Consider the following 13,944-nt stretch of genomic DNA (forward strand, 5'->3'; position numbering starts at 1 on the left):
GAGTGCTGACAAGTTGAGTCAGAGATGAAATCATAGGGAGTGGAAACTGTCCTCTTGTGCTGAGTCAGTTCCTGGGTTGGGTCCATAAGACCGGGTGAGCCAATTTATTGATCTGGGTGGTGCCAGCTGATCCATCATGTGCAGGGTCTGCAAAATATTTTAAGCACTGATTTTTGGCTTTACAATAGTGATGTTATTCCCAGGAGCAATTTGGGGAGGGTCAGCAGAATCTGGGAAGCTCCTGCTGCGTGACTCCTAAACCATAATTTCTAATCTTTTGGCTAATTTGTTAGTCCTACCAAGGCAAGTCAGTCCCCAGGCAAGAAGGGGGTTTGTTTTGGGAAAGGGTTATCATCTTTGTTTTAAAGTATAAACTAATTTCCTGCTGGGCGTGGTGACTCATGCCTGTAATCCCAGCACTTTGGGAGGCCAAGGCAGGGGCATCACTTGAGGTCAGGAGTTTGCAACAAGCCTGGCCAACATAGTGAAATCCCATCTCTACCAAAAATACAAAAGTTAGCCAAGCGTGGTGGTGCACGCCTGTAATCCCAGCTACTTGGGAGGCTGAGGCAGGAGAATTGCTTGAACCCTGGAGGCAGAGGTTACAATGAGCTGAGATCGCACCACTCTACTCCAGCCTGGGTGACAGAGTGAGACTCTGTCTCAAAAAAAAAAATTAAAAAAAAAAAGTATAAACTAATTTCCCCCCAAAGTTAGTTTGGCCTATGGTCAGGAATGAATAAGGACAGGTTGGAGCACGCCAGATGGAGTTAGTTAGGTCAGATCTCTTTCACTGTCTCAGTTACAGTTTTGCAATGGCGGTTTTGCTTTGGGTTATTGTTTTCTGAGCTCCAACAATTCAAACATACTATATAGTTTACTTTTTGTAATGTTTACTATTTGCCTTCTCCCATTGGAATTCCAGCTCCACAAGGGCAGTGATTCTTTTGTTTTTTTCCACTGATCTGTCCCAAGCACTTAGTAGACTTACAAAGTATTCATTGAATGGAATCAAGCACACAAATTACTAACTACCTCCTAATGGGTTAAGTGGCACAGAGGTTTGTTTTCCCCTAAAACAACTGCTGTGAACAGAGTTCTTGTGGAGCCAGGAAACCAAGATGAGGGGGGAATTAGTATGAACATTTAAAGGGTCTTTTTGTATTGCTGATTTTGTATTTCAAATTATGATCAATGGTGTTAACATTATTTAAACCATAATTTTTATCTTCTAAAGTAATTTCTTTGAGGTGTTTTTTTTTTTTTCCCTTTTAAAACAACTGAGCTCTGTAAAAAGCATAAGCTTCAGTTTCAGCTTAAGAGAAAAACCTTTAGGTAGAGATAAAATAGAAACCAGCACCTCCATTTGATCTTTCCCTGCCTGGTCTGTTTGAAGAGCGGCTGTGTTTGGACAATGGTGCGTAATGAGATCATTTCTGTTACTGCCTGTGAAGGACTTAGCTTTGCTGTGTTTTCCTTTGGGGTTTAAGAACCTGGACATTTTAGAATGCTTTTTAAAAATTAAATACAGAGTTTCAGTTGCTTTGATGGGGTTTAAAAGGGACAGCAAAAAAGGCCGTTGAAGTAATTTTACAGCTATACTTGAACAGCTACTGAATACTTGTGAAAACATAAATCCATATTAAAAGAGTCAACATTTTATACATAAACTGTATTTTGATGGTTTCGTTGTGGTGGGGGCGGTGGTTATTTTGAAATGTTACCTTTCCTCTAGAAGCACTAAACATTTTCTTTGAATGAATGCCCAAATGATCACCTTTGCCAGCTGGTCCAGGCATTTAGGGTGAAATTTGCATTTGTTTAGCAACTCTTCACTTCCTCAGCATGAAAAAGAACACTTTTATCCTCTAAGTGTGGTTTACATTTTTGCGTCCTTCAGGTGCATTCCAGAAGATTTGGGAGATACTGACTAAGAGATATGTGTTAGGCACAAGGGTCTGGTGCCTCAGGCTCTGAGTCCTTCTATAGCCCTGTTTTTCTGTTTTGGGCATAGCACACGGAGATGCAGCATTTAGACATATAAGTGCCACTCTGTATTGGGCATTATATCAAAATTAATTGCATCACCTGGTCCTAGTCATCAATTTTAGTATATTCAAGTTCTGTGAGTGTCGTGTGACATTTATTTATAATTTTGTTTCCACTTGTAATTCTTTATCCAATAACACTGGTCGATTAGCCCCCTGCTGCTGCTTGATTAGAATGTCAGCTGTAATAAATAGCTCCTCCACTACGTAATTACTTTGTGCCAGCAATCAGAATTTTAGTGAGCAAACTGGTGAAAATGAGAATGAGATTCGTCATCGTAGGCTTAGCCTGATTATGTCACCCACAGCTTTGGGTAGAATCACTCCCTTTTTCAACAATGTTAATGGGACTCTCCCAGAAATATTCTATAACCTTATGGACAGCAACCTTAAGGGGTTTTCCTTGAGGTGAGAGATCTGAAATTGACCATTTGTGATGGTAGAAGTTACCTTGCATTCTAAATCTAATCAGATAAATTGTGCTGATTGCCTGAAACAGATGCCTTAGGCAGAAGTCTCAGAGCAGTACTTGAACCAACCTGCCTGTCTTGCTAGAGGATTATTTCTGAACCGACTCTATCCCGCTTCTTTGAGTAACTCACTCCTGTGCAAATAGAAACTGTGTTTTACATTTGTGTTCTCAGCAGTAAGAGAGAGCCCCACTTTGCTGGGTGGCTGAGAGGCCTGACGTGCTAGCTGGCTCATGACTCCCATGGCAGAAGATTGTCATTACATGCTGGGAGAATTGTAAACAGGATAACAGAAGGAAGGAGAAAACAAAGCAAAGTCAGATTAGCCTGAAAAGCCATTTAAAGGTTAAATTTTCACAGAAAAAAAAAAATTACAATCTTAAGGCCCGGTAGAAAATTAGCATTTCCCGCCTGTAATGCCAGCACTTTGGGAGGCCGAGGTGGGTGTATCACCTGAGGTCAGGAGTTGGAGATCAGCCTGACCAACATGGCGAAACGCTGTCTCTATTAAAAACACAAAAATTAGCCGGGCATGGTGGTGGGTGCCTGTAATCCCAGCTATTCAGTAGGCTGAGGCAGGAGAATCACTTGAACCTGGAAAGCAGAGGTTGCAGTGAGCTGAGATTGTGCTACTGTACTCCAGCCTGGGCGACAGAGTGAGACTCTGTCTCAAAAAAAAAAAAAAAAGGAAGAAAAGAAAAAAGAAAAAGAAGAAAAGAAAATTAATATTTTCCAATCCTGAAAGTTTCTAAAAATTTATCTTTAAGCAATTTCACATTTTCTTGGTTAAATGGCAAAGAAGTCAGCACATGTGACAATTCAGTAGTATTTATTGTTCATAGAAACAAATGCTCTGTTTTAACAGATTCATTCATCAGCTACCTGGAAGGAGTATCTAGTAACAGGGAAAGAAAACTCCACAGGAGTTTCAGATACCCTTCCCCCCTCAGCATAACACTAAACGTCATGCCACCAAAGTACATTTATTTAGCTTATGATAGAAATCGTGGGGGCAGATGATAAAAACAGTTAAGAATTATTGACGTCTGTCAATAAGGGGTCTTCTTCAGCATTCTTTAATAACCTGACTGCACTGGGTCATTCTAGGTAATTATGGAATGGACCCCAGGATGTAGCTGGGACCTTCCAGCCGGGATCCTTGAAGTCAGCTACAAGCCCATGTTGAGGTTGCCAGCCGCTGAGGCAGAGAGAGAGAGAGAGAGAAAGAGGGGAGACAAAGAGAGAGAAAGAGAGAGAGAGACAGAGAGAGAGAGAAAGATAGAAAGAGAGAGAAAGAAAGAGAAAGGGGGAAGAGAAAGAGAGAGAGAGAAAGAAGAGAGAAAGAGAGAGAGAGAGACATTATTTTATATACAAATACAAAAGCGTTGATGTAGTTGTCATAAGAAATATCAGACTTTTTTGAACTCTTCTACTTATTTATGGTTTTATTTTATTTTGAATGATGTGGGTAGGGGATAGCAGGCAGCAATTTGCCCCCTAGATGAGTCCTCATGGCTTTGCCCCACCAGCTGATTATTGCTAATTTTATAGGGGCCACTCATTACAATGTAATAGGGGCTATTTCCTTCTATTTTACTGTGCCTAATAGAGAGTGGTTCAAAAAGGCACCGAGAGTAAGCCAGCAACAAAACGCAATTCCTGAGACCTATATTTGGCAACAGTGAAAAGCCAACAAATGGGTAAAACCTATCCAACGAGTCTGTCCTGTTTCCACAGGGTAACCAGGGCAAATGTGAGACTGTACAGTTTAGAACAAGACTGCAGGCTTCTCTTTTGGAATCACCATGTCTTGGGTCTCCATTACCTCGAGTACTTTCTTGGTCTTTCTGAGTCTTCCCTGCATATGTGCACACGTGATTGTCGTTAATGCTGCGACGTTCCCTCTTCTGGTAGTCTGGGATGTGTCAGATAACACCAACAATTTCTTTAATACAGTCCAGAGATGAGCCAATTTGGAAAATAATGAACTAAATTGTAAGATCTAGTCATATCCCTTCTTAATTCGCTTAGATTTGATTTATTAATCCTTTTTGCATGCAGTATTTATGGGCTGATGAGGACCAGCTGGTCCAGCAGCTTCTCAGCCACAGGTTTCTCAGGCCCTGTGAATGAAGAAAATGGGCAACTGAGTAGTACTACACCCACCCTTGCGCCTGGAGCTCTTTCTCTCTGAGAATTTAAAATCTGCTTACAGGTTCCATATTCTTATATGATGCTTGTTAGGACTCAGAAAATGATATCTTAAAACGAAGGCCTCAGAAGCAAAAGTTTTTCTCTGACCTTTTCCTGACCTCCTGTTTCTGGCCCCTCATTTTCCCCTAAGGCCAGCCATGGAAAGTAGAAGTCCTCTTCCCCAAGGGGGGTCATAGAAAACAGAACTGCTTTTCTGCCAAAACCAGCATAAGACCAAAACATATTACTCTAATATCCGTTCCCCTGCCTTTTTGTATAAAAACTGGCCATAAAGAAATTATTTCGGCCAGGTGCAGGGGCTCATGCCTGTAATCCCAGCACTTTGGGAGGCCAAGGTGGGAGGATCGCTCAAAGTCAGGAGTTCGAGTCCAACCTGGGTAACATAGTGACATTCTGCTCTAAAAAAAAAAAATTAAATAAATAAAAATAAAAAAATTAGCAGGAGACTGAGGCAGGAGACTGAGGCAGAATGATTGTTTGAGCCTAGGCATTGGAGGTTGCAGTGAGCCATGTGCTTGTGCCTTTGCACTCCAGCCTGGGCAACACAGCAAGATCCTGTCTCAAAAAAAAAAAAAAAAGAAAGAAAAGAAAAGAAATAAAGAAATGATCTGATCTACCTTGTTTGACTGTAGGTTATAAGAACTCTATTCCAGAGAGGGTCCTGCCCATACCCAGAAGGCAGGAATCCTACACAGAAGCCAAGAAGAACCTGAAAGAAAATGTTTTGCTGGGTTTCCCCACGGAGTCTATTACCATTAGCTCATATCCTTTTTGCTCGATCATATTTCTACACAGCTGTCCATACTTTGTTGAACCTAAGCATAAAAACGAACAGTTTCCCCTGTATCTTTGGGTTTTCATTCTGAAGCCTCCTATGTCCCATAAAACCATGATAAATACATTTGTATGCGTTTTCTCTGATTAATCTGATTTTTTATCAGTCATTTTCAGGGAAGTCTTCCCCTTTGCCCCTATGTGTTTCATTCTAGGCTTTGCAGAGGCTGGAGCACTTCTATTTCTGGGCCCAGTGCCATAGCTGTTAGTAATCGATTCTCTTTAGAACTGGAATTGTCAGGTTGTTTCAGGACTCTGGTTTGCTTGATTTCCTTCCTAGGACACTTGAGAGTTTCGATACAGAGGCTTCCTTTTCTCCAGTTTTCAGAAATAGAGAAGACCTTTCCAAGAAAACAGGGAGGAAAAAGGATAGAGAAGTCATTCAATTTAGAAGGATAAGTAGATCTTTTCTCTATCAAAACACAAAATTACAACAAATGTAGTTTAATGATCTGAGTTGGCTTTATTGCTGTAAACCAAAAATAAAATTCTAAGCCCCCCAACCATTTGAATGGACCCCTCCTCTCAGCCAAAGTTAACCTGTAAAACTTATTCCAAAGTTAAGCTGTAAAACTAGTTCAGGCCATGATGGGAAGGGGGAGTTGGATATGCCTCATTACAATTAACATCAACACAGACCCTAAGACTGACAGAACAGGCTCTTTAAGTCTGATAAGAAACATTTACAATCTATTCTCTCTGAAGCCTGCTACTTGGAGGCTTCAACTGCATAAAACCTTGGTTTCCACAACCCCTTATCATAACCCAGATATGCCTTTTTAAAAAAAATTCCAGATCTTTTTTTTTTTTTGAGACTGAGTTTCATTCTTGTCGCCTGGCTGGAGTGCAGTGGCGTGATCTTGGCTCACTGCAACCTCCACCTCCTGGGTTCAAGCAATTCTCCTGCCTCAGACTCTGGAGTAGCTGGGATTACAGGCACCCACCAACACACATGGCTAATTTTTGTATTTTTAGTAGAGACGGGGTTTCACCATGTTGGCCAGGCTGGTCTCGAACTCCTGACCTCAGGTGATCCGCCCACCTTGGCATCCCAAAGTGCTGGGATTACAGGTGTGAGCTACCGCACCCTGCTTAAATTTCAGATCTTTAAGTAGTAACTGAATGAACTGCCAGTCAGAAAATCTTTGAATCTGCATATGACCTGGGATCCCCCACTTTCAGTTGTCACACCTTTCTGGACTGAACCAATGTACATCTTACATGTATTGATGGATGTCTTATGTCTCCTTAAAAATGTATAAAATCAAGCTGCAAGCCAACCACTGTGGCCACACGTCATCAGGACCTCGTGAGGTGTGTCATAGGCACGTCCTTAACCTTTGCAAAATAAACTCGTGAATTAATTGTGACTTGTCTCAGATACTTTTTGGTTTACATTGTGATTCTAGAATCGGGAAATACTTCATCCTACAAAACAGAGTAAGTGTTCCAATGAGCTGAACAGTGGGGGTTGGCTTTATAGACAGAAAAGGCTGAAGAAAGCAGATTGGTCATTGCAAAGTTACTTTCCTTGTAAGGCAGAGAAAAGGAAACAAAACAATAATAGAAAGATAATGGATGAGTTAGCATCAGGTTACTTTTGGCTACCCTTTCTGTGTAAAGATTAAAGCAGAGGGAACTTATCATCATTATCATGCCAATTAAAGATTGAAACTGGCCTGTTTTGGAAAATGACTGTTATCTTTCCTGATTTCTTAAAGGTTAGATAACAACTTAGTTTAGTAACTTGGAAACACTGCATGAGTGACTCCCTTTTGATTTTTAGTCTGGTCTGTTGGGGCCTAGCACAGGAGCTTAGTCCAAAACAGTAGCCTTCTCCTTTCGTAGTTCATAAGTGTGATGATTGGGTGTTCATGATTGTGTGTGCGATGTGCCTCCCTCTAAAACTTTTTCACATGAAAAAGGAAAAAAAAAAAAGAAAGAAAGAAAAAGAAAAGAAAAAAACTAATAAAGAAGAAAGGAAAATAAAACAATAGAGTCCTATAATTTTATTTAACAAATAGGCCATGGAATGGGATAAAATATTTGCATAACACAGATCTGATAAAGTACTGGTATCCAAAATGGGCAAAAGACCTAAAAAGACACCTCACCAAGGAAAATATAGGCTTACCTTATTTTATTGCACTTCACTTTATTGGGCTTCACAGATACTGCATTTTTTTTTTTTTTTCCAAAGTGAAGGTTTGTGGCAACCCTGCATTGAGCAAGTCTATTGGCCTCAATTTTCCAACAGCAGGTGCGCACTTCATGTCTTTGTGTCTCATTTTGATAGTCTTTGCAAAGTGCAAGGTGAAGCAGCAAGTGCTGATGGAGAAGCTACACTAAGTTATACAGAAAACCTAGCTAAGATAATTGATGAAGGTGGCTACATTAAACAGATTTTCAGTGTAGATGAACAGTCTTCTGTTAGAAGAGGATGCCATCTATGACTCTCGTAGCTAGAGAGAAATCAATGCCTGGCTTCAAAGCTTTAAAGGACAGGCTGACTCTCTTGTTAGGGGCTAATCACTTTAATGTGGCTGGTCACTCTAAGTTGAAGCCAATGCTCACTGACCATTCTGAAAACCCTAAGAATTATGCTAAATCTTTAGTTGGGCATGGTAGCACATGCCTGTAGTCCCAGCTACTTGGGAGGCTGAGGAAGGAGGATCATCTGAGCCTGGGAGATCGAGGTTGCAGTGAGCTATGATCATGCCACTGCATTCCAGCCTGGGTGACAGAGCAAGACCCTGTCTCAATTAAAAAATAAAATAAAATAAAAAGAATCTTGCAAAATCGACTCTGCTTATACTCTATATATGAAATAACAAATCCTGGATGATCATGCATCTGTTTACAGCATGGTTTACTAATGTTTAAGCCCAATATCAAGACCTACTACTCAGAAAAAAAAAAAAAAGAAAAAGTTCTTTTGAAATATTTCTGCTCATTGACAATGTACGTAGTCACCCAAGACCTATACAAGGAGATTAATGTTGTTTTATACCTGCTAATACAACATCCATTCCACAACCCATGGAGCAGTGAGTAATTTTGATTTTCAAGTTTATTTAAGAAATACATTTTGTAAGGCTATCACTGATACAGACAGTGATTCCTCTGACGGATCTTGGCAAAGTAAACTGAAAACCTTCTGGAAAGGATTCACCATTCTAGATGCCATTAAGAAAATTCATGATTCATGGGAGGAGGTAAAAATATCCACATTAATGGAAGTTTGGAAGAAGGTGATTCCAATCCTCAAGGGTGACTTTGTGGGGTTCAAAACATCAGTGGAGGAAGTCACTGCAGATGGTGGTGGAAATGGCAGAGAACTAGAATTAGAAGTAGAGACTGAAGATGTGACTGAATTGCTGCAATCTCATCAACAAATTTGAAGGAATGAGGAATTGCTTCTTATGGATGAACAAAGAAAGTGTTTGTTTGTTTTGTTTTGTTTTGAGATGGAATCTACTCCTGGTAAAGATGATGTGACCATTGTTGAAATGACAACAAAGAATTTAGAATATTATATGATTGTAGGTGACAAAGCAGCAGCACAGTTGGAGAGGATGAAAGAAGTTCTATTGTGGGTAAAATGCTAACAGACATCTTTGCATGCTACAGAGAAATATTTTGTGAAAGGAAGTGTCAATTGATGTGGCAAACTTCAGTTTTTTCCCATTTTTTAAAATATCAGAGCCATTCCACCTTCTAGCAATCACCACCCTGATCAGTCAGCAACTACCAACATTGAGGCAAAACCCTATACCAGCAACAAAATTATGACTCACTGAAGTCTCAGATGATTGTTACCATTTTTAGCAATGTTTTTAAATTAAGGTATGTACTTTAAAAAAATACATAGTTCTATTGCATACTTAATAGATACTTATAATATAGTGTAAATGTAACTTTTATATGTGCTGGGAGACCAAAAAATTCATGCAACTTGCTTTATGGAGATGTTCACTTTATTGTGGCAGTTGGTACTGAACCCACAATATCTCTGAAGTGTGCCTGTATACCAATGGCAAATAAACAAATGGGATACTGCTATACCCTACTAGAAGGTGTAAAATACAAAACAGTAACAACACCAAAAGCTGGCAAGAATGTGGAGCAACAGAAACTCTCATTCATTACTGGCAGGAATGCAAAACGGTATAGCCACTTTGGAAGACGGTTTGGCAGTTTCTTAAAAAGTAAACATTCTCTTACCATAAGATCCAGCAATTGTACTCTTTGGTACTCCCAAATGAATTAAAAACATGCCCCCACTAAAACGAGCACATGCTTTATTCTTTATTGCCAAAACTTGGAAGCAACCAAGGTGTTTTTTAATAGGTTAATGGGTAAACAAACTGTAGTACATCCATACAATAGAATATTAGCACTAAAAGGCCACGAGCTAGCAAACCATGAAAAGACACGGATAAACCTTAAATACGTATTGCTAGGTAAAATAAGCCAATCTGAAAGACTACATCTACATACTACATCATTTTAATGATTAATATATAACATTGTGGAAATATGGAGATAATAAAAAGAACAGTGGTTTCTAGGAGTTTGAGGGAAGGGAAGAAGGGAAGGATGAATAGTTTGAACATGGGATTTTTAGGGCAGTGATATGATTTGGATCTGTGTCTCCACCCAAATCTCGTTCAATTGTAATCCCCTATGCTGGAGGTGGGGCCTGGTGGGGGTGATTGGATCACGGGGGTGGATTTCCCCCTCAGTGCTGCTCTCATCATAATGAGTCAGTGCTGGTTGTTTAAAACCATCTGGTGTAGCACCTCCTGCCCCTCTCTCTCTTGCTCCTTCTCTGGCCATGTGAAGTGCTGCTCTCTCTTTACCTTCTACCATGATTGTAAGTTTCCTAAGTTCTCCTCAGAAGCAGAATCCGCAATGCTTCCTGTATAGCATGGAGAACTGCTGGCCAATTAAACTTCTTTCCTTTATAAATTACCCAGTCTCAGGTATTTCTTTATAGCAATGTGAGAATGGACTAATACAGAAAGTTGGAACTGAGAAGTGGAGCATTGCTATAAAGGTACCTGAAAATGTGGAAGTGACTATGGAATTGGATAATGGGTTGGAAGAGTGTGGCGGCTCAGAAGAAGACAGGAATACGTGGGAAAATTTGGAACTTCCTAGAGACTTGTTGAATAGTTGTGACCAAAGTGCCAATAGTGATATGGACAATGAAGTCCAGACTGAGGAGGGCTCAGGTGGAAATGAGGAACTTATTGGGAACTGGAGCAAAGATCACATGTGTTATATCTTAGCAAAGGACTGGGAGGCATTGTGACCCTGTCCTAGGGATCTGTGGAACTTGGAACTTGAGAATGATGATTTAGGGTACCTGGTGGAAGAAATTTCTAAGCAGTAAAGTGTTCAAGAATCATCCTGGCTGCCTCTAACAACCCATGCTTATATGTGTGAGGAAATAAATGACCTGAAGCTGAAACTTATATTTAAAAGGGAAGCAGAGTGTAAAAGTTTGGAAAATTTGCAGCCTAGCCATATGGTATAAAAGAAAAAACCCACTTTCAGGGGAGGAATTCAAGCAGGCTGCTTGAATTGTATCTTAGAAATAACTAGAATAGATAACTTAGAAATTTGCATAACTAAAAGGAAGGCAAATGCTGATAGCCAAGACAATGAGGGAAATGCCTCAAAAGTATTTCAGAGATCTTTGCTGCAGCCTCTCCCATCACAGGCCCAGAGGCCTAGAAGAAAATAATGATTTCATGGGCCAGCCAGGCCCAGGGCCTTGCTGCACTGTGCAGCCCCAGGACAAGAAGCCCTGCATCCTAACTGCTGTAGCTCCAGATGTGGCTCAAGGACATGAAGCCCTGCATCCCAACTGCTCTAACTCCAGATGGGCTCAAAGCCCAAAGGATTCATACGGTGCAAGCCATAAGCCTTGATGACTTCCACCTGGTGTTAAGCCTGTGAGTGCTCAGAATACAAGACCTGAGGTTTGGGAGCCTCTGCCTAGATTTCAGAGGATGTATGGAAAAGCCTGGATGTCCAGGCAGAAACCTGCTTCAGGGGCAGAGCCCTCAAAGAAAACCTCTACTAGGGCAGTGCAGAGGGGAAATGTGGGGTTGGAGCCCCTGCACAGAGTTCCCAGTAGGACACTGCCTAGTGGAGCTGTGAGAAGAGGGCCATCGTTCTTCAGACCCCAGAGTGGTAGATTGACCAGCAGTTTGCACCCTATACCTGGAAAAATTATAAACACTCAACACCAGCTCATGAGAGCAGCTGTGGGGGCTGAACCCTGCAAGACCCAGGGGTGGAGTTGTCCAAGGCCTTGGGAGCCCATCCCTCATACAGTGTGCCTTAGATGTGAGACATGGAGTCAAAGGAGATTATTTTGGAGCTTTAAGATTTAATGACTGCCCTGCTGGATTTTGGACTTGCATGGGGCCTGTAGTCCCTTTCTTTTGTCTGATTTCTCCCTTTTGGAACAGGAGTATTTACCCAGTGCCTGTATCCCCATTGTATCTTAGAAATAACTAATTTGTTTTTGATTTTACAGGTTCATGGGCAGACAGGACTAACCTTGTCTCAGACGAGACTTTGGACAGTGGACTCTGGAGTTAATGCTGGAATGAGTTAAAACTTTGAGGGACTGTTGGAAAGGCATCATTGTATTTTGCAGTGTAAGAGGAACATGAGATTTGGGAGGGGCCAGAGGTGGGATGATATGGTTTGGATCTGTGTCCCCACCCACATCTCATGCTCAATTGTAATCCCCAATGTTGGAGGTGGGGCCTGGTGGGAGGTGATTGGATCATGGGGGCAGATTTCCCCCTTAGCGCTGCTCTCATCATAGTGAGTGAGTACTCACAAGATCTGGTTGTTCAAAAGTGTGCAGCACCCCCTACCCTGCCCTTACTCCTTCTCTGGCCATGTGAAGTGCTGCTCTCTGCTTACCTTCTACTATGGTTGTAAGTTTCCTGAGGCGTCTCCAGAAGCAGAAACTGCAATGTTTCCTGTAAAGCCTGCAGAATTGTGGGCCAATTAAACCTCTTTCCTTTATAAATTACCCAATCTCAGGTATTTCTTTATAGCAGTGGGAGAACAGGCTAACACAGGTAGTGAAACTATTCTGTATGACACTTGTATTAGTCCATTCTCGCACTGCTATAAAGAAATACCTGAGACTGGGTAATTTACAAAGAGAAGTTTAATTGCTCATAATTCTGCAGGCTGTACAGGAAGCACAGCAGCTTCTGGAGAGGCCTCAGATAACTTTCAATCTTGGCAGAAAGCAAAGGGAAAGCAGGCACATCTTACAATGGCAGAACAGGAGGAAGAGAATGGAGGGAGGGCCTACATACTTTTAAACAACTAGATCTCGCGATAACACTATTATGAGAACAGCATTAGGGGGATGGTGCTAAACCATTAGAAATGGCCCCTGCAATCCAATCATCTCCCACCAGGCTCCACCTCCAGCATTAGGGATTACAATTCAACATGAGATTTGGGTGTGGACACAGATCCAAACCACATCAGTACTGTAATGGTGAATATATGTCATTCACCATTGTATGTATGTGTAAATTCATACAATGTATAACAACAAAGAGTGAACCGTAATGTGACCTATGGACTTCAGTTAATAATAATGTTTCAGTATTGCCTTATGAATGATTACAAATGTCCCACACTAATGCACTAAGATGTTAACAATAAGGGAACTGGAAGGGGTTGTGGGAGGGTTGCATGGGAACCCATAATTTCCACTCAGTTTTTCTGAAAAACTTAAAACTGCTCAAAACATAAGTCTATTAATCAAAAGAAAACAAAAAGATAGATCTGAAAAGCGTGTGGGAAGAAAGATGCCATGAGGGGAGACAGGGAAAGTATGACCAACACAAACATGAATCTTTCTAAGTAACCACATGGCATATTTCTGATGTGGTGTTTCCTAGCACCCAGGAGTCCAGCAGTTTAGTCTATACCATTAAACTTAAATGGATTTAAGTTACTGGTCAATTGAACAGCAGTCTGGTGTTCACCATCTTAGGAATACTAATGGTATCACAGATTGCCCTCTAAGGGAGTTAGGGGAAGAAGAAAAGAAGTTTTCAACTGAGTTTATAGGCAAGGAAGAGAAAAGCCCGGAAGCCTTTGTAGTACATAGCACCTGAACAGCTCTTCAAATAAAACTTCTGAAGTTCTGGAGTTGTAGTTAGAGCTGTCAGACTTGAGCAACCTTGAAATAGAATGATTATGAGATTTAAGGTGGTGGTTTGTGCTGCATTGACAGTATTTATCCCACTCATCTGTGTGTGTGTGTGTGTGTGTGTGTGTGTGTGCGCGCACGCGCGCACGCGTGTGTATATGAGAGAGAG

General features: G+C 41.1%; 1 pseudogene; it reads left to right on the forward strand.

Annotated features, from left to right (window-relative positions):
* Positions 1-7,402: 7,402 nt before the first annotated feature.
* On the forward strand, positions 7,403-7,488 carry LOC112426104 (small nucleolar RNA U13; annotated as a pseudogene).
* The last annotated feature ends 6,456 nt before the right edge of the window (positions 7,489-13,944 follow it).

Source organism: Macaca nemestrina, chromosome 5 (genome assembly GCF_043159975.1).
Source record: "Macaca nemestrina isolate mMacNem1 chromosome 5, mMacNem.hap1, whole genome shotgun sequence".
NCBI lineage: Eukaryota > Metazoa > Chordata > Mammalia > Primates > Cercopithecidae > Macaca > Macaca nemestrina.